Genomic DNA, 23,796 nt, shown 5'->3' with positions numbered 1-23,796 from the left:
AAAATCTGTGGAAGCTTGGAAGTTTATCATCATGTAAATTTCATTAACTTTATTTTTCTTCAAACAGAGATGTTGTCACATCAATAAAAACTTCAGAGTTCATAGGTCTTAAGCTTTAGTTCCCACTCAGTCCTTTGATCATCCTTTTTGCCTTGCACACATTACAGTCCTAATTTGATTTTGGGGTTTCTGGATATTTCACTTGCATTTGCTTTCATTCTGTGCAGAGACAAGAAGGTCTCTTCTTGCAAGGATTAATTACCCTGGGCTGGTTTTATCGTGCATATTCATGTCCTCATTTTTCAAGATGCTGCTGCCATAGTTCTGTACTATGAACATACCAATTAAAGAAAACCCTCAAACCCAGTTTTCCTCAGTCTGTAGATTTAATAGTCTGCTCCCTGTAGCACAGAGGAGCTGAAGAGTTGAAATGTAAGGACTGAAAGGAGATTTCCAGTACAAAATATAGTGACCTATGCCAGTTGAGAAATCCAAACCATTTTGGTTTCTGTGCCTCCAGTGTTTTCATACAGGTAAATGTTTTGTGCTGTAAGAGCTTCAACCCGAGAATCCTGATGTGAGATATTCTTCTGGACTTGCTGTGTTATAAATCCAGTCATGTTTTGGAGGAATGGGAAAGAAGACATCAGTTGTTGTGTTTAAACTGAGGAAAAGCAGCTCTTCTCCAGCCAGCTGAAGGAAGGGCCCAAACTCTTAAAGAAAGCACGTTAAGAGCAACTTAGAGTTCAGCAGCTTAGGTCTTTCCCACTTTGTGGGGTTTTAAATTCAGATACTCTGTGTGGTGGCTCTGGAAAGTGAGGTGCCTTATGCTTCCCATCAAAACTGTTCCACTTGAGGATAAGCAGACTTACAGTAGCAGGACTTCTTTCCTGTGTTAAAAAAACAATACACCTGCCAACAAATTAATTACATGTTATGGCAATTAGCCACTTTTAAACAGCTAAGACAGCATAGGTAAGATTGTCCTTCCTGTGTTCAGCTACAACTCCCTTCAGCCTTGCTGGAGCACTGGAAGAAGTGGGCAGCAGCTGTACACCACCCTTCCCTCCAGGGATGATGGATGGGGCAAGGATGTGCTCAAGCCCTCAAAATAAGAGGAGCTTTCTGTGAAACAAGGCCATTTCCTATCTAGAACCATATTTGGCTTCTTTTTTCCCCCAAATTATATTAGGAGCCACAAGAGTGAGGCTAAAGCAACCTCTTAAATTGAGCACACTTACAATGCTTTGTTGAGTAAGAAAATGCTTCTAAATTAAATGGCAGTTACTTTTTTTTTTTTTAAAATATGCTCCTTCATTCTGATAGTTAATGTATGTACTTGAACAGCCACACTGCATCCTTTTCTTAAAAAAATTATAAGCTCTAGCTGGCTATGGAGGATATTTTTGTTGCCTCTAGTTAACTGACACCATGCTCTTCAGTTTTTATGAAGAAATAAAAGTCATCTAACTCACAATTGATACAGAAAGAAACCAGAATCATACTGTGAGATTCTGTACCTTGGCAGTACTCATGAAAGTCCTGTAGTCCTCAAGTACAATAGAAAATGCACATTTTCCTTAGAAGCTGCTATTCACTTCCACTCAAAAATAACAACCAGAGAACAATCACTTCTTTTGGTCTGTGCATATGTTTGCTCTTAGATGCTCAGTGGGGCCTTGATGCTTCATGAAACAGAGCTGCTGCTGCTGATGTCACTGATGGCCTGGTCCTGTGACTTGTGAGACTGATAATAATTAGAAAATGGGGATTTGCATCCCTCAGACTACAAAGAGCCATTTCTGGGGCAAAGTGATGACATTGTTCCCATCTCTGTCTACAAGCAGCTTGACCTCCTGGTGAAGAGTTCACACTTGAGGAATGCCCTCTACTTTTATTTTCAAGGGAAGATTTCACTACCTTACTAAAAAGCAGATAGCAAAGAAACAAAACTTCAAGATTTCTCTTTCATTTACCTATATGGGGTTATGAAGAAAATGAAAGGGACATGTACAAAGCAGTAAATAGCCAGTAACAGTTTTTAAATTATGACCTGGTTTTACTCAAATCTTCTGTACTCTGTTCAAGAATATTCCATAACTCTGTGTGGCACCGATCCCAAGTGACCCCAGGTATGGGGAGTTCTCTTTACTGAGTGTTACTGAGATCACAGGCAGTTCCCCAGAACAGTGGCAACAACAAGATCCAATATAATAAAATCTGTTCTTTACCCATGAGTTCCTGTCAGCTGCTTTGGGGCAGATAACTGAGGTTTTAATAGTGTTCCTTGGAGTATATTTTCTACTTCTGGTATGCAATGTTGGGATACTGTTGAAAAGATAGAAGGGAAAAGAAGGAAGGGAAAAGTTCCTTCTCCCATCCAGTCCTGTTAATCATGGTATTTGAATAACCCCTAAACTGAGGCACTTCTGTTAAACCAGTCCTGTTAATCATGGTATTTGAGTAACCCCTAAACTGAGGCACTTCTGTTAAACAATAGGAATATTTTATATAATTCTACCTTTTAGGCCTCTATTCTGGAACTCTACCTACTACTACTTCAAAAGAATGTTTCTATGTCAGCTTTTTGTCATTTCTTCATTTGATTTGGTTTTATACTGATAAAGCCAGCACTCAGAAAAGGATCCTCAGAAAGGATCTGGATCCTCCAGAAATACTTCCAAGTACGGAGGTGTGTCTGGAGTTCTTTCAGAGTTGGGAATGAATTCCAAACTCCCTTGGGACTCTCAAAGCCTCTTTACCAGAGCATCTTTACTAATCAAAGAGCTCTGAAGTGGACAGCTTGACACAGAAAGCCTGATGGAATGCTACAGAGACATGCACTTGCTTTCTTACAGTGACTGTTTGAGCTTGCCCAGGTTTGGAAAATGAGACCAAACCCTAGGAGACAACTAAAAGGGGAAAAGGAAGCAGCCAAAAAGAATAAATACACACCCTATGCCTATGACCACTTCAAAAGTATTTTTCACCCCTCCCATTTTGCTTTTTGAAGTATATATTTAAGCATATAACTGTACATACTTAATTCTAAACAACTGCTCACCCTCCATCCCAAAAGAGCTGCATAAATGAGAAAAATTCTGATGGGGGAGTAGGGGAGAGAGAATGTAAAAAGTAGTTTTGAATCCTTTTCTTTTTTACAAAATTTTTAAAAATTGTATTAACCTGATTAACCTCGGTTTCTTTGATGGGCAAACTGTCCCATTCCTTGCTGGTTTGCTGTGTGCAAACCATTTGGGCTTTTTCTGGGGAAGATATAAAACCATATGAGGGCAGGCAGCACTTTGTCTCCAGGTAAACAAATCACCTGTCCACCAGCTGCTCTTGCTGCCCATTTCCATGTGTTTTATTTTAAAAGGAAGGTTTCACTGCCTTAATGATAAGCAAAGAAATAAGACTTTAAGCTTTTTCTTTCGTTTGCCTATATGAGATAAAAAGAAAATTAATACTTGCATTGACTTAAGAGGTAAGGAGTTAAACCTGAACCCTCTGGCCCAAGCCTGCCCAGTCTGCCATCCCCAACTCAGCAAAGTCCAGCTGTTCCTCAAGGCCCTGACCTTCCCAAACCCTGCCACTCCCCCAGAGCAGCCCTGCAAGTCACCACAGAAAAAAAATCATTTCCCAAACCCTACCACTCCCCCAGAGCAGCCCTGCAAGTCACCACAGAAAAAAAAATCATTCTGACACTGGGTTTACACTTGATGCCTCCACCTTGGCTAACAGTGACAGTGTAAATATCCCAACATTCAGAGCTACCCACGAGGAAATTCCTCTCCTTTTACTCTGCCCACCTCCTCTTTGCCACATAACTCTTTACCCAATCACGAGTACTGCTTGTGGATTACAAACCCCATCTGTTCTGAGTCAACAGGAGGATCTCTCCTGACTTGAAGATAAAGACCTTTCCCCCAGTGTCCCTTTCTGTCTGTAGCATGTTTGCTGGCTGCTCCTTGGACCCCAGGTGATTGAGCAGCATCCCCTAACTGGGGAAATCCCTTCTGACTACTAGGGTTTATTGCTGCCTAGATTTATTGAGGCCACTGCTAAGAAAGATTGCCTTGTTCTTGGAATATGCTGGATTTGTTCCTTATTAGCCAGCTTGGAGACGGGTGAGGGATGAGAACAGCGTTTGTTCTGTGTGAAGAGCTGCAACAAAGAACTCTGCAATAACCTGGTTATGGCACAGCAGGGTCCTCTCCTGCTCCTGGACTACAGGAAACATCATCAGCCATCAGACATTCTCCTCCTCTCACCAGGGTTGCTACACCTGGAGCCTAGAACCTGCCTGGCCTTGGGGCTGTGGCTTTGCTGAGGACCTGATGAACCTCCAAGGGGTGTGTGTGTGTGTGTGAGGCACTCCCTGACAGCTCCACTTAGAAAGCCAAGCAAGGATTGACCTTTTCCAGCTCTCAGACATGAGAGGGAAGGACCAGGACGTGCTGTGACCTCTCACCCGAGGCTGCTGCCTTTCTCACTGCTCCACCTGTACTCAGCAGAGTCACTTTGTGTTCGGCTTTTGGCTTCCTCCTAAAAGATACCATGGAACAGAGAACTGCATGGTTTCCTTAAAATTAATTTTCAGTGTGGGGTTTTTTTGTTTGTTTGTTTTGCTTCCCCTTTTCTGGGGAAAGTTTCCACCACACATGCATCTTCCTCTGCTGGAAAGAGCTGGTCTCAGCTCTTAGACTCTTATTCTCCAACCTTTTCCCTCCATCTAGGTGTTTATTTATTACAGTAAATATGCAGTGGGTACTTCCAGACATCAAAATATTTCCCTTAGCCTTTGGACTGTTTTCTAGATATTCTCTCCTTTGCTTGATTGTTTTTTTAGTTTTTGGGGTTTTTTTATAAATAAAAGGAAAACTTGGCACCAGAACTGGATACATTCAATTTTATCAACACCACATCAAGAGAACGTGTTTATGTGCATGTCTATTTCTGTATATCCATCCTCATCCTCTATGTGTTTGCCTTTTAAACCATCGAGCTCATTCCACCCACCCCACTGAGACTTCCTTACGAACTGCTTTGTCCACATCAGTCACCACAACACCTTGTTGGCTCAGGAGTACAGCTCCCTATTTCCTGGAAGTCTTTGTGTTTCATAGTCCTTAATGTGCAGTTTCAAACTTGCCAAATCACCAAAAAGGTTCCCCTGCAGGAAGAAGGCTCAGGATTTTGTGTGCTGTGTGTGATTTCACTGCTGCTCAGCAGCTGTCACCACAATTGCTTCCACAGCTCCAGGACAGCTCAGACCACAGAGGGGACAAGAATCTCAAACACCTTTTTGACAGTCATTCCCACTATTGCTACTGAAACTGTGCTATCTGGGTTTTGATTCTTTTAACACCTGCCCCAACAGTACAGGAACATTGTTTTGGAGCGTCGAGGTACAAGCAACAAGGATTTTGTGAACTGGTTATGTCTACACTCAGTGTTGCTATTATCCCAAACCTCTCATTCCTCAAAGTTACACTGCTTTGACAAGAATGATGTCCCAGAAAAAACCTTCAAGAGTAATTTTAGCTCTCAAGGCACCCCTGACCTCCCAGGAGCTTCCCCTCTGGTTTCAAATTCGTGTTTGGACAAGTAGCTCTTTGCTGAGTTTCTCTGGAACACGTTCCTTATCTTCCACAGCTTATCAAAACCTGACTTCTTTGGGTCAGGCACTCCTCCAGCCATCTCTTCAGACTTTCTAAATACCAGCTATTGAGTTGTCCCTTTAGAAAAATCTTAAAATACCAGCTACTCAACACCTATTGCACCAGAGTGATGGAAGGTATCCTGGTATAGCTGATATTTTAGAGATTTTGACATACAGCACACACATACCTGTTATGCATCCTGCTTTTCATTAAAACAATTTTGCCACCTTCACTTAATAAAGCTTAATGAGTTAGGAACATTTTCCCAAAAGTTCTGCTGCTTGTCCTTAAATTGAACTGCATTTAAGATGTGCTCAAGGTTGTGTTTTTGTCTCTTGGGGGAATGAGGTCTTATCTGTGCTGGCTGGCAGCCCCCAAGGGCAGTGAGCAGCCCTGCTGACTGAATTATTCTCCTGCCCCAGGAATGTGCCTCCAGCTCTGAATGGAGCCACATCGGTGGGATTTTCTGGGAAAACTCACTGCTGCTGATCTGTTCAGATCCCTGTAAGGACACATGGCTCTGTTTTCACACGCCACTTCTCTGGGGTCTTCCAAAAATGCCTCAAAAATAAATGAGTGGCTGCTTTAGCCCTCCTGAATCTTGTGGTTATTTGTCCCAGCATCACTGACCACTGCTTTGGAAGGTGTCACCTGAGTCCCCAAGGCCAGTGCCTTGATTCCACAGCCACTTTGGCAGAATCTCATTCCCAAATGTATCCAAATCACAAGAAATGAGTTGGGTTTTCACTCCCTGTTCAAACCTCACCACAGTGAGCGTTGCAGATCATCATCCAGTTGCCCACCTCAGCTCACAATGTCACGTTCTTCTCCCCTCACATCAACACTGAGCTTTAACTTTTACAGCTTTTTTCTTCTCCCTCTCTGCCACCACCCCTTCCTCGCTGAATAAACCAGCCAGGTTCTTTAAAATAGCTGATCTTATAGGAGGTGACACAATTTTCTGTTGGGAATTGGCTACTCAGAATCACACTGCTGGGCTCACTAAGGGAGCTTTTAGCAGTGTGGTACTTGAATTGAGACTCTAAAGAAAAGGATTCTGCATGCACTGCACAACGATCTCAGGAGATATTCTGAGCTGTAGATGGAGCACTCGCACTGCTTTGAAAATTCACAAGCGCCTGCTGACCCCTTTCCGGCAATTTCCAGCAATTTTTAAAGTGGGAAAGACTTTTTTCCCCCATGTGGTCTACTGTGGCCTTCCATGAAAAAAAAAAAAAAAAAAAAAGAAAACAAATGTTCCTCACTGCTGCACTCACATTAACAAGCAATGAGAACCAGCTCTGTCTAGTACTGATCACTCACTGGAGTGGCTGCTATTACGTTGTAAGGCTTTTCAATTTAATTCAAATATAGTTACCTTGAGAAGGTCTCAGTGCTTCCAGGAAAAGGAGCAGCCAAACAGATCAAAATCTGCATCTGTCGTGGCTGGGTTTTCCTTTGTTTGGCTCCTTTAGTGATTGGTTGAGGGTTCTATTACTGTTTATTAATAAACAGTATATTTAAAAAAAATTATATATATATATAATTTATATTTATATATAATATTTTTATAAAAATATTTTTACTGCAGTAAAATAAAATAAAGTGAAACTCTTATTTCAGTTACCACAAATTGAGGCAACACAGAGACCTTTGCGCCGTGTTGAGGTTTATTTGGCCCACTGCCTGGTATCCAATCACAGCTATCACAAGATCTTCAATAAGAGTGGGCAAAAAATCTCGCAGAAGGTAATTCAGAAACACCTGCACAGTTCAAGAATCCTCTTCCTGCCTCCTTTTATGGCAGAGAGGACTCGGATGCAAAGGCAGGGGACTGACCTTACAGGAAGATCCCATTTCCCAAAGTTCACGTCTCACATCCCACTCAGAGAATCACTTCTGCATAACTTAAACACCTAAAAAATACCACAGGATTTAAAATCAAATCTGGACTTTCCAGACTCTTGTTCTGTTCCCTGATATAACCAATAGATTTGGGCTCTAAAGGGAGAGCACTGGATATACAGTGAGTGTTGTGAACGTGTCTCCTCCCTTCTGTGTCTGCAAAGCAGCTGTTAGCAGCAGAGGGGCACAGAGAGCTGCAGACAGGCTCTGCACTCAGAAACACTGAGTTCCCATGTCTTCTACCGAGTTTCCAATCCTTTCTGCTTACTTCTTCTGGACAAACCTACTGGGGAGCAAGATGCAATCCTCTTCCTCACTGTCACAGTTCCTGCCTTGCCTGTTTTCCCTCCACCAGAGCTGATGCAGGAAATATCTCTTGCCAAAAATCTCTCTGTGGAATAATAAATGTACCTGATCACTCTGTGCTGCTGATCAAAGCAAGAACTGAATTCTGAAAGCAGAAATGTGATCTGAAGACAGTCAACGCCGTCAAGCATAAACTGAATATTTTAACATCTGGAAGTTGATTTTAAAAGCTCATCAGCAAAGGCCAGGAATTTTAGAGATGAAGGTATCAAGGAATGAGATATTAAAAAGCTGTTACTACAGTGACCCGACCTTGCAAGCACCTAAATTCTGTCCGGCTCATTCATTCATTTAGGTAAGGATTTCATGTCTGTACAGCAGAGAACAAGAGAGAAGCTGCTCCTGTAAATCAGCAGCTGCTCAGACCATCACCCACAGCACTGGCCAGGGCACCTGGAGCAGAGACAATCTGAGAAATTCATCTGCTGCCAGCAATGGCACAGATTGGAGGAAGAAATGAATTGCTTTAGACAACAAAACCCCTCAGTCACTGCCCTACAGCAGGCACAGAAAATCAGGACTTTAAAGAAATACCCGTTTTATTTCCTTTCCTTACTTTCTTCATATTTGAGCCCAATATGGAGATGAATCTGAGAGACAACATTTTCATGTCATGATCTTCCAATTCAAACTCGGACCCAAAATTCCCTCTGCTTGGATCTACAGCTCCTGGAGCTGGGGAGGAAGGGGACAAGGAGTCACATGGAATCTGCAACTCCAAATGTCTTTCCAAGACACAGAATACTCAGCCCAGCTGTGCCCATCAAGAAGAGGGGAGTGGTTTCTCATGCTGTCTCCTAAACTTTTTCCAGCAAGAGTTCAGAGGCCCCAGAGTCACTAAAAAAAAAAAAAAAAAAAAGGCTCTGCATGCTCCCAGTTCATGTCACAGGGGAACCACAGGCAAGTAATTGAAGAATTACTGAAATCAGTAGTCAGGGTACTCTGCTAATCGAAATCCAAAACACAACCAGAAGGAAGGGAAAGAATTTATTCATCATCTAATTATAAAAGCAGCACACAGCCTTCTCTAACTAATCGAGTAGCAGAAGGCAAGTGATCAAATAAAAACAAGCAGTACTGAGCTACAGATAGAAAAACGAACCAAAGGAACCCACTGTTGCTGAAATGATGGACTCATGACCTGAAAACAGATACATTATTTATTTCAACTATTTATGTCCTTTTTTATTCCCTTTCGGCTCTGATTTGCTGTCAGTGGTGTGTTACAAGGTCATTAATAATGCATAGCAATAAATAATATATCCACAGTCACACCAATTGAATTTTGTTTGTAACTGGCCCTGTGAGCATCTTAAATTTATTGTACTTGGGGCTTTTTCTGAATGGTGGCTGAGACCTGTACACACATGCTGCAGTCAGGGCAGCTGGGACAAACCTCCAGGTCCCCTGACTTCAGGGCAGAGAAGTGGCGAGAAAATAATTAGCATTGGGAAGGACGGTTGGCACTAGAAAAAGAACACTTTAATAAGGAATAAAAGAAAACAGGGACGGTGCCCCAAAACCGTGCACAGTGCCCAGGAGAATCCCTGGGGGTAACCAAGTGAAGAGCTGGAACTGAGGGGAACATGACAACAACAGGGCAGGCCTGAGGGTAAGGGTCCAGGCAGAACTGGGAACAGAACCATATTTGTACAACATCACTGACCAATCCTAAAAACATAACCTTATATGGAGCAACTTCATTAACATGCAAACTCCCATGGACATTTGCTAGAAAGGGGTTCCCACAGCCTTAAGTTTAGAGTTGCTTCAGCTTGGCCAGCTCCCACACACGCAGAGTCATTCAAATCCATTAAACAACAACATTTTGAGCTAAATTCTGGAGAAAAAGCAGACGTGGTTTTTGGTTGTTGGTGTCAGCCCAGACAGCTGCCAGGAAGCGTGAACTGAGGCACCAGAGCTTTGGCTAGACAGTTCCAAACCACCTCCTCTGTCCTTCAAACAGCCTTTTGGATCCACAACTGGCAAGAACATTTTCAACAGTTTGAGTTTGTCACCAAATAAAATTTAAAAAAAAAAAAAAAACACAAAAAACCACACACACACACACACAAAAAAAAAAAAAAAAAAAAAAAAAAAAAAAAAAAAAAAAAAAAAAAAAAAAAACCAAAAAAAACCCAACCAAAACACACACACACACAAACCATAAAATCCAGCAACTCACATCTCCTCCTGCACCTGAAATGGAGTTTCATGGGGCACAGGATGTTCTCTGCAATGCAGGAAGGGCCATTCATTCAAAGCCCTACTCCACAGAACACCATCCTGGTGATGCCTGGGGGGAAAAGAACCAGCCCAAACCAGCAAAACATAGCCCAGAGCTCTGCTGGTGGGTGACCCTGACCCATAACAGCACAGAGTGAGCTCCTCAGCAGCTCAGGACTCCTCAGCATTTTCGTAGGAAAAGGTAAAGCCGCTATGAAGAACACCATTTCCATTCAGGTAAAAGCAACAAGGGACCATACTGAGCTGTCCAGAACCAAAAGAGAAGCTCAGTATACAACAGGAACACAAAACAGAGGCATTTCAGCTTTAGAAAGGTGAAATTTGGATTTTAAACAGAAAAATCCCAAAAAACTACCAACCCTGCACTATACCAATGCTTTTTATTGTTACTAGCAAAATAGTAAAGTATAAATTAATCCCTTCTGGGCATCTCCCAGTGAGTAAACTGCAGAATGGGGTAACACAGGTACAGTCTGAGCTTCAAGCACAGTCCCAGGGAGAGCTCAGCCCCAGCCCCTTCTCTTTCACCCACTGCATTAACTACACACCTGGAAAGCAAATATGTTCAGCAAGCTGGTCTGATGAGAACAAATGTTTGGAGGCTTTTTTTTTTTTTTGTGGGGTTGTTTTTTGCCAGTCCAGCTTTCCAAACATGCTGATCCTAAGGCCACATCATCACTGTGTACAAAACAAGTGGGAGCACACGAATTTAAAAAGAAAGAAAGAAAGAAACAAACCTATCTTCAGTGGAAGGGCAGAGATGGGGTGGTGAGATGGGACTAAGGTCATTTTTCACAGCTGCTGAAAATCACATAAAATTAGATTGCGGTGTAGAAGCAAACCTTTAAAGTAAAAGCAAGGAATTAAATGAAGCAATCCTGTAGCTGATAGTGAGAATACAAATGAACTTTCTGCTGCCTGATCCAAGTTACTGCATTAACAACTCATACCTCCATTGAAGCTGTAAATAAGCAGCCTAAGGGAAAAGCTCCCTTTATATGTAATCCTCTTGTGTCATGCAATAAATTCACATTCTATGTATTTACTTAGCACCCACCTTTTATTTAAACACATTTCAATGTAGTACAGCAAAGCATGAGAAGTATGAGCACAATCCAGAACTGCATCAACCCTCTGCCAGGAAATGCAGAAAGGCTCCTGAGCTGTCACTGAGCTCTGAGTTAATTAACGAGGAGGGGAGCAAATGCTAACACCAACCATGGGACTGCCAACAAACTTCAAACTTGACAATTATGACCCAGCTGCATCAGTGTGCAGCAGCAATATTTGTTTGGACAGTTTAAAGGCAAAGCAAAGTAACTTAGCAGAAATCCAGAGACCTGACCCTGCTTTAAGGTCAATAGAAGAACAATTTTGACTGAGATAACCATTACTTATCTGCAAGGAGCCGAGTGCTACAGCACCAGGCCCCAGCTTTTCAAGCATCTCCTGAGAGCAGATCCAGAGCAGGTGTCCATTTGCTCTGTTATCACAGAGCCTGGAGCAAAAACCAGAGCCCAGTCTAATCAACAGTTTCAAGGTAATAATTTCACACCACTTGGCTGAAGCAGAACTTCACAGCTCATCAGGTAACAAGTGGGAAAAAAAAAAAAATCACTTTTGCGCTAAATTAGTTTCTTTTCCCCAAGTGAAGATAACATCAACTCCCCCTGTCACCAGGTATTACTGGAGGCCTGTTCAGTGTAGAGGCCATGCACAGGAAGAGATTTCATCACAGAGCTCAACTCTCCCGCTGACCAGCGACCACAAATTCTCACTTTCACTCGTCAGTGCTCGCCAGCACTGGGGTGTACAGCATTTTGTGTAAAGCCTGTGCATGTCTGCTCTTAGTGCAGGCCATAGGCAGGGTCTGTGTGCGATAAATGAGAATGTGCTCAGCTCTAACACAGCAAACAGAAAGCCCAGGTTACCTCTGACAGCCTGGAGCTCACCCTGCAGGCACAGGGACACCTCCCAGCTCCCCCTGAGCCCTTCCCATCCTACAATCCAGCCGACAGAAAGATGCTCACATCATTTGATGCCTGTCTGGCTTGGAGGCGTGAATCCCTCTGTTAAGGCAGGGGTTAGGAAGCTCCGTGCCAGGCTCTGAGCTGCAGGGATCCCAGCTCCTGCTGCCCCTCCCTTGGCAAACTGCACGAGGAGGCGCAGCCTGCTCTGAGCACAGCCGGCTCAGGCACAGCCTTCAATAATCACTGCACCTCTGGGATCCCTGCAGCCCTCAGCAGGGATTTGTTTTGATGTTTCTCGAACTAAACCAGTCACATTTAAAGCGACAACCTCACCCACGAAGGTGCAAATGATAAGAAGCCCCGCAAGGAGCAGCTCCCCCAGCAGTGCCACCACATCAGCAGTTGTGCTGACATCACAACACCCTGCCCTGGTTACTCTGACACCCCAGTCTGGTGAGAATTCCACAGACTCCAGGATTCACAGAGTTACTCCACACGAGCCTGTTCCTTGTGAAGTTAGAGCAGGCCATATGGTGGCACACAGTGATCTTGAAAATCCAAATTATTAACCTTAAAAAAAAAAAAAAAAAGAAAAAAAAAAAGAATCCTGCTGCCCTAGACTGTTTCCACACCAAAGGCAGTGACCAAGCAGTGGCTTTGCTTGCATTCATATCCAAAACCTGTAGAGAATATCCAGCAAAAAAGATGCACAGTTAATTCCCTGAAAACTGGGTGCGGCTCCAGCCCGACTCAGTACCACTGGCAACTCTATTTCCTCTTAAATGGTGCAGGAAACCCAAAGCCACATGTCTGGTCAGGCTCCTGTGGGCATCAGCATCTGGGGAAGTCAGGGAATTGTGGGCACCAGAGAAAACCCCAGACTCCAGCTAAGAGAGAGGATTTGCTAATTCCAGCCTCTTCCCAGCCATCAAAGATGGGCAAATTGCTTGCAAGTGCTGCAGCCTCAATATGGGATTTGGCTCCAGTGGCAGAAAAAGTGAAGAACCAAGCGTTCAAACCTGGAATATGGAATGTCCTGGAGATCTGGATCCCCTGCCTTGGGTGGTGCTCAAACAGCTGCTCTTGCCAGCCTGGGAAGGAATGTCTGTGAACTGTCCTGCTCCACCCAGAGCTGTGGAAAGGCAGGTTTTGCACAGAGTGAAACCATTCCTGAAAATTCAAACAGCTTTTGGATCAGGACCCTAAATCTGGGCGATCAGAAATGCTTGTCTCAGGCTGGTTAGGAGAGCAGAACTCAGAATTACACAAATGGGAGAGAAGAGCTCCCTAAGCCCCAGTCTGTGAGAGCTGGCAGTGCTCTCAGGATGTGCAGAGGCAGCAATTTCCCAGCAGAGCTGCAGAGAACTCCTCCCAGTCCTGCAGAGCCCTGTGCTCAGGATCTGAGCCCTTCATGGAGCTGACCCAGGGCTGAGCTGTCTCTCCCCATGCTGACCATGAGATCCAGACACTTTCCTCAGGCTTTGTGCCAGGTGCTCTGCACCAGACCCCACTGACCAAGCTTTTCTCACAGCCTCAGCACGGATCCAGGATGGATCCAGGATCTCATCCTCACTCCTGACCCGCTCTCTCTTCCCTCCCTGGCAGGCCAGGTTCCCATGGCTCTATGCACCTGAGTACTCCAGGTGAAGCCTTAGGATTTAACTTGTATATTTTTCATATATTTGTAACCCTGCATTTCTTTAGTGTATAACTCTAAACTCCACACAGAGTGTCAGCTGCTGCTTCCCCATTTTGGTCAGACACAACAATTCCTCCCCAGGCCTGGCAATCAAGGACACCTCACTGCCTCAGGCCTGAGAGATGTAAAATTGAGTTGTGGGGAGCAAATTTGGGGTAAATGACTTCATTACCTGAAGCTGTAATTGGAAAATTAATCCCCAATATGCAAATGGACCAAATTTATAAAACTGTGAAAACCCCTGACCCGTTGTCCATTTTTGGGTGCAGCCGCTGGATGGGCTTTGCCTGCCCTAAAATTACCTGAGGGCCCTTCAACAAATAGAACTGCTTTTTATTCCCTTAATTCTGTCTGGCCCCTGTTTTTGGGTAGCCCCAAATGGCATCACAGGAGCAGTGGCACAGCTGCTCTGCAGCTCACCGAGGGGCAGACCGCCTTCCAGACAGGTCACTTACTCCAGCTACCTTTAAACACCCTTTTCCTTCTTCCTCCTCCCTCCTTTTCCAGAGCAGAGTTGTTTTCGTGCCTCTGGGGCTGTGGGGCAGGAATGCAGCCATACATGCACGCAGCCATGCACCCAGCCATGCACCCAGCCAGCCATGCACGCACGCAGCCAGCAGCTAACTGCACGATTCCCCCTGGCAGCGCTGCCGTGTTTGTATCCATGAGATGTCACCCTGGGAAAGGTCCTTACACCTGTGCCAAGCCCCCTCAGAGTTCACGGCGAAGAAATACTCATTACAACCCCAAAGTCTTTTCAATTCTCATTCCTGGCGGATTTTTTTTTTCTTTTTTTGAGAGGACCCCAAGATAAAAGTCAGCTGTGGTCTTCCACAGCAAACACATGCATGTCTCCTGAAGATTTCTGAAGAAATGAAAAAAGTTCAAAGTCCTGCAGCAAAGTGCATCACCACTCCCTGACCTCAGAAAACACAGTTTATCATCACAATGCTCTCCCAGAGCAGCAGCCTACAAACTCCTCCTGGGGGAAATTCCCTGACCTGGAGTGGAGATTACTCCTTGGAGTTCCGACCAGAGCAGATCACTTTCCTTCTCCCCAGCACACTCCTGAGCAGAGAAGCATGAGCAGTTTCTCGTCTCTCTTTTCCTTTTTAAGCATGCCTGCAGTCGAGCAGAACGCTTTTGAGGGCTGAACACAAGGCTCTGTGTTTTCAGTCTGGCACCAAGCAGCAGGCACTAATAAATACTTCCTCTGGCCTTCCAGGGGAAACCCTGAGTTACATTTGTGAGCCCTCAGCAGGAACAGACTCCCATGAAGCTGTGGAAATGCTCTCAAATGCACTCCACGCTTTGGGTTACCTGATCTAGAGCAGGCAATGAGCCATTATTATATATTCCACAAAACACACCAGCACTTGCTCATCGCCGTGTGTGGAAGGAGCAGTTCCTCCTCAGCTGTCACTTTTGAAAGCAGGAACTGTCTAATCCTTACTTAAACCCCGACTCCCTTTCTCTCCCACAAGAGAGGCTCATTCTGCTTTTCAGAAAATTCGCTTTTCCCCCTGATTTCTGGAGGAACTTTTTCCAGGCGAGTCAGTCTGGACTGGAAATTCCTTCAGTACTGCGTGCTGCACCAAGTGTCAAACACTAGAGCAGGGGGGCAATTAAAAGGAGCAGAAAATATTGAGTGAAAGGTGACAAAACACGAGCTTTGAGGGGAGCAGAGAAGGATTCATTGATTAAAAAAACCTCAGAATAAGCAGGAAGCTCGCAGCAGGATAACGTGCTGTGGAGTACCCTGGTTTCTGTGCTGCACACGCACATGCACAAGCTGCCAAGTTTGTGTAACAGAGCAGGTTCATGGCCAATCTCTCAGCTCTCCTCTTGCAATTCAAAAGCAACCCAGGGCTGGCTCCTCTCACCTTCTGTCAGCAGCCACCAATGAGCATGACCTCTCAAACCAGTCCATACCTGCCCCTGGGCTTGCATTCTCCAACAAAAACGTGGAAGCAACCTATTTTTCTGCAGTTTTACAATTAAAACTTGCTGCTGGGGCTGTCCCAGTTTCTCAGTTTGATCTCTAGAGCCTCTCCTCTCCATCTCTCCCTCACCCACGCTGCCCTCTCTGCCCATATCCACAGGGAGAGCTGCAGCCCACAGTTTCCTCAGGCTCCCACCTTCTCCTTCCTTCCCTTTCCTCAGCTCTTCCTCCTGTTCTGCACTGTATTCCAACTGGTTTCCCTCGAACTGTCCCGTCCCATCCCCCAGGCACCTTCCTTGAAATCACTCAGGTCTCCTCCTGCCTTGCAAAAAAACCAACCCAAATGCACATTTTAAGAGCTGGTCCACAGGTTTCTTTCTACCAGCTTACTGAAAACCACACCACGATGTCTATAAACCAGACAGCTGGATTTGGGGCAACTGTCCAACCTGTTACCTTCCATTTCAGGATTTCAAAATGATGTAAAAATACAAAACTGAAATCTCCCCATTCTTCACCAGCCCTGTAAGATTTCCATCCTTAGGGTATAGGAAATTCTCTGCTACCTAGGGGTCTAAAAAAATCCCCCAAACCAAATCATCACCTTCCCCATCCCAAGTGAGAAAACCTGCCAAACTGTGGCTGGAGAAGAGACCCTCCATCACTCCCAGCAAAGCAGCAGTGCACAACAGCAGGCAGGAGGCAGCAGCTCCAGCAAGGTGAGGGCATCGGGGATCTGCACTAAATATCCAAATTCCCTTCCCTCTGTGACAAGCCCCATGCTCCTCACCTGCAAGGATGGGTCAGTGAAACGTGTGATCCTAAAGCCCCACAGTCCAGTGAAACGTGTGATCCTAAAGCCCCACAGTCCAGTGAAACGTGTGATCCTAAAGCCCCACAGTCCAGTGAAACGTGTGATCCTAAAGCCCCACAGTCCAGTGAAACGTGTGATCCTAAAACCCCACAGTCCAGTGAAACGTGTGATCCTAAAGCCCCACAGTCCAGTGAAATGTGTGATCCTAAAACCCCACAGTCCAGTGAAATGTGTGATCCTAAAACCCCACAGTTCAGTGAAACGTGTGATCCTAAAGCCCCACAGTTCAGTGAAATGTGTGATCCTAAATCCCCACAGTTCAGTGAAATGTGTGATCCTAAAACCCCACAGTCCAGTGAAATGTGTGATCCCAAAAACCCACAGTCCAGTGAAATGTGTGATCCTAAACTCCTGCACTGCAGCACTGCTTTGGCACCTCCATTCTCAGAGCAAAATTATCTTCTATATCATCTTCTAATTATCTTCTAATCCCAGTGACTGGGATTCAGTCAGGTTTTAACATCCTCTGGCTAGAGTGCCCATCAGACCTCATAATTTTCTGGGTCTAATTGCCTGTGGAACTCTGTAGTAGTTGAAACTCCTGGAGCTGTAGTTTCAAATCTTTACTTTTGTGGAATAAAACAGAACCTTGGGAAGTTTTTACTCAAAGAAAAGAAGCTAGTATTTCGTACACTTATAACATCTTTCCTCAAAGCATGAGAAAGTTTGGAGGGAAGAGGCAGAACCGTCCATGTGGTGATGATAATAAATCTGACAAGAGACAGAAACTGGAGGATTAAAGATAGAACTTCACTATATTAGGAAAAATGACTAATTAACTTGTGATTCACGCACGCCCATGGAGTCTGAGAGCCCCATCAGTGTCATCAAATCATTGTCCCCTCAAAATCATGGCTCATTGCCTGCTCTGTAGATACGGAAAGCCTGGTAGGGTAACTGGGCGTTTGAAGAGGATGGCAACAATGTTGAGGAGGAATTCTGTAGTTTTACATGCCCCAAATAGGCCAGTTTCAAAAATTCCTTATGAAAAATATTTTGAAATTAGTAACATTCACTTTTTGGGGGGACTAAATGTAAATCTGACAAGGGGCAGCTTTTGTTTATTCTCAATGAGACGAGACTGCAGACTTACAACGCTGACAGAGAGAAGCTCCTCCTTGACCCTCCCGTGAAAACCAGGGATGATTCCAGAGCCCAGGGGTGAGGCAAACCCAATTCTCCTTTCCCATGATCTGTGTTACAGGGCCCTGAGGCAGGGGCTCGCTGTGTTCTGTGTTTTCATCACACAGAGGGCACATTTGATCAGCCAGGATACAAATGCTCCAACGTGATGAATGGAAACCTGCAGCATTTATTAGGTATCAACACCCCAGACAAGGAAGGGGTTTTTTTGTTTGTATGTTTTTTTTTTTGTCTAAGAGTGAAGCCTCTGTAGTGAGGGGAAAAACCAGAGCTCTAAAACAAATGAAAAAAGCACATTGACCTCCTAGGTCAGTGTTTTAAGCACATTTCGATGCAGTCCTTTTTTACTGCACACCACCACTTAACAACGTGAAGGACCTTAAATATGACTGGGAGGATAATTTGGCTGATGCTCAGCACTGAAATGGAAGCTGCCTGACGAGTCAGACATGCCTGTGGTCATCAGGGTGGCAGAGAGCTCGAGACAGAGCAGGGCAGAGGAGAGATGGGCAGTTAACCAAGGTGAGCTTTCCATTTATTTGATCCTGGAGCATCTTCTCTGCCAGCACAAGAGCCTTGGGTCCCATCCTACCCTTGGAAAGCGTGGCACAGTCTGGTGATTACCAGCTTGTCTTTCTTTATCCCCTCGTGCTCATCCTCTCCAATGCTCACCTCCCAGCTTTCCAGACATTTCAGCATCGTTTCAGTCACAGAAAATTGGGCCTGAATTACTGAAAGCAGTATGTAAGTGAATAAATGGAAGTGCAGAAAGCATCAGACACCTCACGGGCAAAGTTATTCCCATGAGGAGCTTGTGCCAGTAAAAAAGAAATTGAACATCAGTAGGAGAGGAAGGCTTGAGGGGAAAACACCACAGACAACTCCAAACTAGATTTTGGAGGGTGAGAAACACACCTGAGTGCTTTTAATGCACAAAAGGCTGTTCTGGACTTGCTGGGAAATGAATGATGGAGGCTGTAAGGAGCACACCAGCTCCTCATCCAGGAAGACAACTGCCTCACATCCTTTCATTGTGGGCTTTGGCCAGCCCAGACCTGCAGGTCACCCTTACCAAGAACAGGGAAGGAAATAATTGGTTTTCACAAAGAAGCCACAGGAGAGCGGGGAAGGAATAACCCACAACCAAAAACGTAAGACAGCTAATGAAATTCCCAAACAGAGAGAAAACAGACAAGAAAAAGAAACGCTCCAGTGTGGTTTGTAATTCTAGTCCTGCCACAGATGTTACAGGCACTGTGAATTGCAAGTGTCTCCACTTAATAGAGAGTTCTCTTCTCTTGTCGAGATGAGTAAAATATCCACAAAAGCGAGGACAGGCCTCGAGCGGAAAGGCCCTAACCAGCAATCGCTAACAAATGGCAGATCACGCCATGAGGAGACAGAAAAGCCTGTTGGGCTGGCATGCAAGCAGAAATCTTTATTTATTGCTGTAATTGCTCCTCCCCACGCTGCCCCTGCGGGCGTGTGGCTTGATTTGCTTGTGAAAGTCCTTAAATGTACATATCAAAATCCAGACAACGCGCACACGTCTCCAGAGCTTGGCTGGCAGGCCGGCAGCATCCCTGCCGGAGGACACTGCTGTCCCCAGAAAAACCCACGCCACAAAGCTCAGCTTGGCCAGAGGTGTTGCCCACTGGGGCTTGGCCCTGTCTCTGTCTCTGTGCTGCCTTGGCAGAGCTGATCCTGGCTTTGTCCCTCCCTGGGACAAACTCGTGCCTTTCACTGCCCGTGGTGGGGCACAGCGCACTGCACTCACCAGGACAAAGGCAGACAGGCACACAGACAGCACAAGCTACCGCTAAATTACCTCAAAAAAAAAAAAAAAAAAAAAAAAAAAGTATATATATATATATATACACACACAACATGTTAACCTGGTTTTTCTGAGTTTTTTATAGCCTTTTGATTTTCATAAATGGAGTCAGATCTTTTAGTTACTGTAGAATATTAGAGCAGTTTTCTACCTTTTCCCACAGATGTAACATAAACAAATCCTTTGTTTTTCATTCTCTGTCCTCTGTTTGCGTATTTCTAACCTGAAAACAATTGTAACTGACAGTTGGTTTAGCCACTTGGCTCAGGGGTGAAAAACCGCAGAAGCCAATCTTCTGCTAGACCCACAAATGTATAAAAAGTAAGAAATAAAACAAGGAGGCTCTGTCTCCGCCTGGATTCAGCTTTTGGGCTGGACGGAGAAACCTCTGCTCTGCAAAACCTCTTGTCTGCGTGTGGCTGCTTTGTGTGTCTCGGTGAAACACAACATATATATTGTAGAAATAAATTAATAATATACAATATATGTATTATAATAAAATATATACATTTATAGAAAATATATAATAAATAAAGAAAATTACCTCTAAATAGAGGCACTGCAAAGAAAAACCAAAAAACCTTCCTATGCCCTCAGGTTAAGCACTGTTCCCCAAAGGTTATGGGTGTCTTTCTCTAAAGGCAACACAAACAGCCAGAGATGAAACCCAGCCCACGAGAGCCAGCACTTTGATAATGCACTTTCCTTCGAGAAGCTTTCCCAGTGGAGAGAAAACGAGAGCATTCAGAATAAACACTGGAAAGCAGCGTAGCTGTTCTGACTGCTGAAACGTAGAAAGGAGCAGGATTTCTCCCAGAGCCCTGGCTGCCCTTGCAGTGCCAAACGCCTCCTCCAAACTCCCAGGAACCTGGGGCTGAGTTTAGTTTGCCAAGGAAAAGGGGCACTGTTCCTGTCCAAGGCCCTGTGCCTGGCACTGGGAACCATTGTGATGGGAGCTCCCTTGATAACATCAGCTGCTCCTATCAAAAGGTTTCTCCTCCAACAGGACCCCTGGCTCCATTTTCACCTCCAAAACAGCTGAATGTTGGTCATTTCAGCTCCTTCAGAAGGCCAGACTGCCCTCACACAGAACACCACATAACCTGAATTCTATAATTTCTTGTGCAAAAACCTAAAAAGCCGCGGATCCCTGAGTCCAGGAGGTTGCACACCTCTCCCAGCAGCACGGTTTTCCAAGACCCAGGTTGTTCAGCCAGGGAGCAAAGCCTCCATTAATGAGCTCCAGCAGCAGCACGGCTTTAGCATCTCCAGTATCACAAAAGGAATGATCATCCACTAACCAGGTAAAATTTAAAAACTCACATGAAGTTGTGGCTAACTGGGTTCAGTTTATAAATTGTCACTTAGCATATAAATATTTGATATTAAGGAAAGAAAAGAACATATGATCAGTGCAAACCAGTCCTGATGGAGGTTGCTGTAGAATGCAAAACCTCTGAGCATTCACCAATTTGGCTGTGAGCTCCTGCTCAGAAAACAATGCCTGGCACCAATAATCCAATCCCACAGAAAGGGTTCTACAGGAAAGTTATTTCCCATCTCACAAGGGCTGTGTGATTTATATGTGTTGTCACTGCCTCTGCCAGAAGACTGATGAGTGATTACCACGTGTTCATTTGAGGATCAGGTATCCAGCCTGAATTAACCAGATTGGGCCGTGTGGAATTTCTTTACCATTTACAGCAGAGTGTAACATTTGGTTTAAGTCAATAAGGAACTTCTAAATGGAATCCAGTAATACCCAGAATATGTTAAAGCCATTTGAATTAAATGCTCATTATCTATCACTATTACTCATTCATTGCACAAACATCTGGATTCCACGACCATCGTCTGATAGCATACATTAGCGGGGAAGAACAAAAAAAATATACAAGTAAGATTTAGTTCACTAAACATTTGCAAAGCACTACTGCCCCTCCTCCATTCCCAGCTCCTAGAGGAGAGGTGTTCAACTTTTCCCTCGTGCTGTTGGCTGGATGCTGATTAAGAAACATCTCAGTTCTGCAGCTCCCTGTGTAAAGGTGACAAGATACTGAGTGAGATACTGCACACCCTCCATCTCTGGGGACAAACCTTCTGTGAAGCAGAACGGGAGTGGGCCAGAGTAAGGCAGGGACATGAAAGCACTCAGGAGTGAAAAAGCTTATGAGAAGATTATCACCAGAAAGAAAGAAATGAGAAAATTCACTTTGGACAAAGAATTTCTAAGCCCTAACAAACAGTATCACATACAAAAGCTTCTGCTTGTGCTACAGTGTGGTCTGACCAATAAATAGAGACTTACTCCTTTTAGGCTTAGAGATGTTTGCAAAATCTGAGCATGCCTTGTTTATTTCCAAGGCACTTTCCGGATCAATTAAAGCAGACTGAACCTTGCTAGAGAAGCTTTCCCCACCTGAACCTCATTGCTTTAACAGATACATAGCAATGATCTATTGAATCCTGCTCAATTAATGAATATTTCATTGACTACACCCCCTTTATTTGAAGTTTATGAAATAACTGCTACAGTAAAACTCAAACTGCTTTACTGTTAAACCCACAATATTTTCTTAGGAGTTTATGCATGAACGTGCCTTGGTTTCCCCAGCAAAGAGGGGAGCTGACGTGCCCAAGTCAGCCATGAACATTTCCAGCTGCAGAAATCCCATAACTTTATTTTATCTGTGTATGAGTTTATTTATATCCCTGCCCCAAGTGCCACTGAAGCACTGCATCACAAAGTGTCAGGAACTGCAAGGCCTGGCACTCCCCTAAAACCTGTCCACTTTTGCAAAATCCACAGAAACTTGCAGTCACCACCAGACACACAATTAACCATGCAAGGACCTACGTCCCTCTTTCTGCTCTGGGACAACAAAGAAGTTCAGCATTACAAGGACCCACACAGGGATCCTCAGAAAGGCAAAAAGGGAACCTGTAAGACCCAAAGATCCATGTGGAAAACCTTTGGCAATTACAGTGTTAAAGCAGGTTTGCTTTGCTTTTCATTGTCCTCAAGGCAGTGGCAAGAAAGGGGTTATTAAAGAAATAAAGTAGCTCTGTGTGAGCTTGTGAGCCAGAGAAACAAAACACAACCTCTGACGAGATCTCAGCACCACCTCCTCTGATGCAGTAGAGCCAGGATCAGCTTTTCCATTCAGGAAGAGCAGGGTATCACCTGGGGCACAGCCAGGAGCTCTTCATTGTTAGGGTAAGAGCAGGATGCAAAGGAGGGCACTTCCCAACTAACCTGAGGCACCACATCCCCCAGAGGCACTGCTGGAGAGTGTAAAACCACCAGAGAGAGGAGAAACAGGAACATTTTGCACACAAGAACAAAGAAACTGAGTAGTCATCAGTGTATAGTCATCAGTGTAACCAAGAAAAAAACAAAAACCCCAGACTCTGAAGGTTATTCCTCCAGTAATTTCTCTGCTTCTTTTAACCCTCCTTCAAGCACCCATTCTGCTCCTTTCTCCTTCTGCAATAGCAGAAGCCTCCCTTCCACCTGCTAGCCAGCTATCCTCCTTCTTCCTCCCTCCTCTCCTTTTCCTGGAGGCTCCCAGTATGGAGAGCAAGAACCAGTTTAAAGGTGCTGTAGGAAGACCACGTGCAAATGAAAACATTTTACCTGCCCAGACTTCTTGTGGCAGAGCATCCTCCTGGCTTTTGGAGAGGACAAGGAGGAACAGCAGGGCCCCCACAGAGCAAGACAAGCTGTGTCCTCACCTTGGCCACCACTCTGTCCAGAGAAAGTCTCCTGCAGCTCAGCGGGATGTCAGGACTGCTGGGCACTGGCAGCAGCACAGCCAGAGGGGCTGAGTGGAGGTCTCTGCCCATCCCCTCCCCTCACAGGTGTTCCCCTCACACCATCACTCACCTGAGCCCTCCAGCAGCACCTGTGCAGCCCCTCCCTCCAAGTGTGAGCTGTGGGGATGAAATCACAGCTTTGGTACTCACTACACTTGCATAAATGTCTTGCTGTTCTCACTCAGGATGCTTGTACAACCATTCCTGTATGATTATTCTTGTATGACCATTCCTGTACCACCATTCCTGTATGACCATTCCTGTATGATCATTCCTGTACAACCATTCCTGTATGATCATTCCTGTACAACCATTCCTGTACGACCATTCCTGT

At 44.7% G+C, this 23,796-nt stretch overlaps 1 long non-coding RNA gene across 1 annotated transcript; it reads right to left on the bottom strand.

The window, feature by feature from the left end:
• Positions 1-79: 79 nt before the first annotated feature.
• On the bottom strand, positions 80-23,434 carry LOC120756951 (uncharacterized). The gene is made up of 2 exons (XR_005702319.1): positions 23,284-23,434; positions 80-912 (listed from the first exon to the last, which is right to left on the bottom strand). It is a non-coding gene; the product is annotated as an uncharacterized LOC120756951 (long non-coding RNA).
• Positions 23,435-23,796: the final 362 nt, after the last annotated feature.

This window comes from Hirundo rustica, chromosome 10 (assembly GCF_015227805.2).
Source record: "Hirundo rustica isolate bHirRus1 chromosome 10, bHirRus1.pri.v3, whole genome shotgun sequence".
In the NCBI taxonomy this organism is placed as follows: domain Eukaryota; kingdom Metazoa; phylum Chordata; class Aves; order Passeriformes; family Hirundinidae; genus Hirundo; species Hirundo rustica.
Note: the sequence above shows the minus strand (reverse complement) of the source record. Positions and strands in the feature narration are given on the sequence as shown.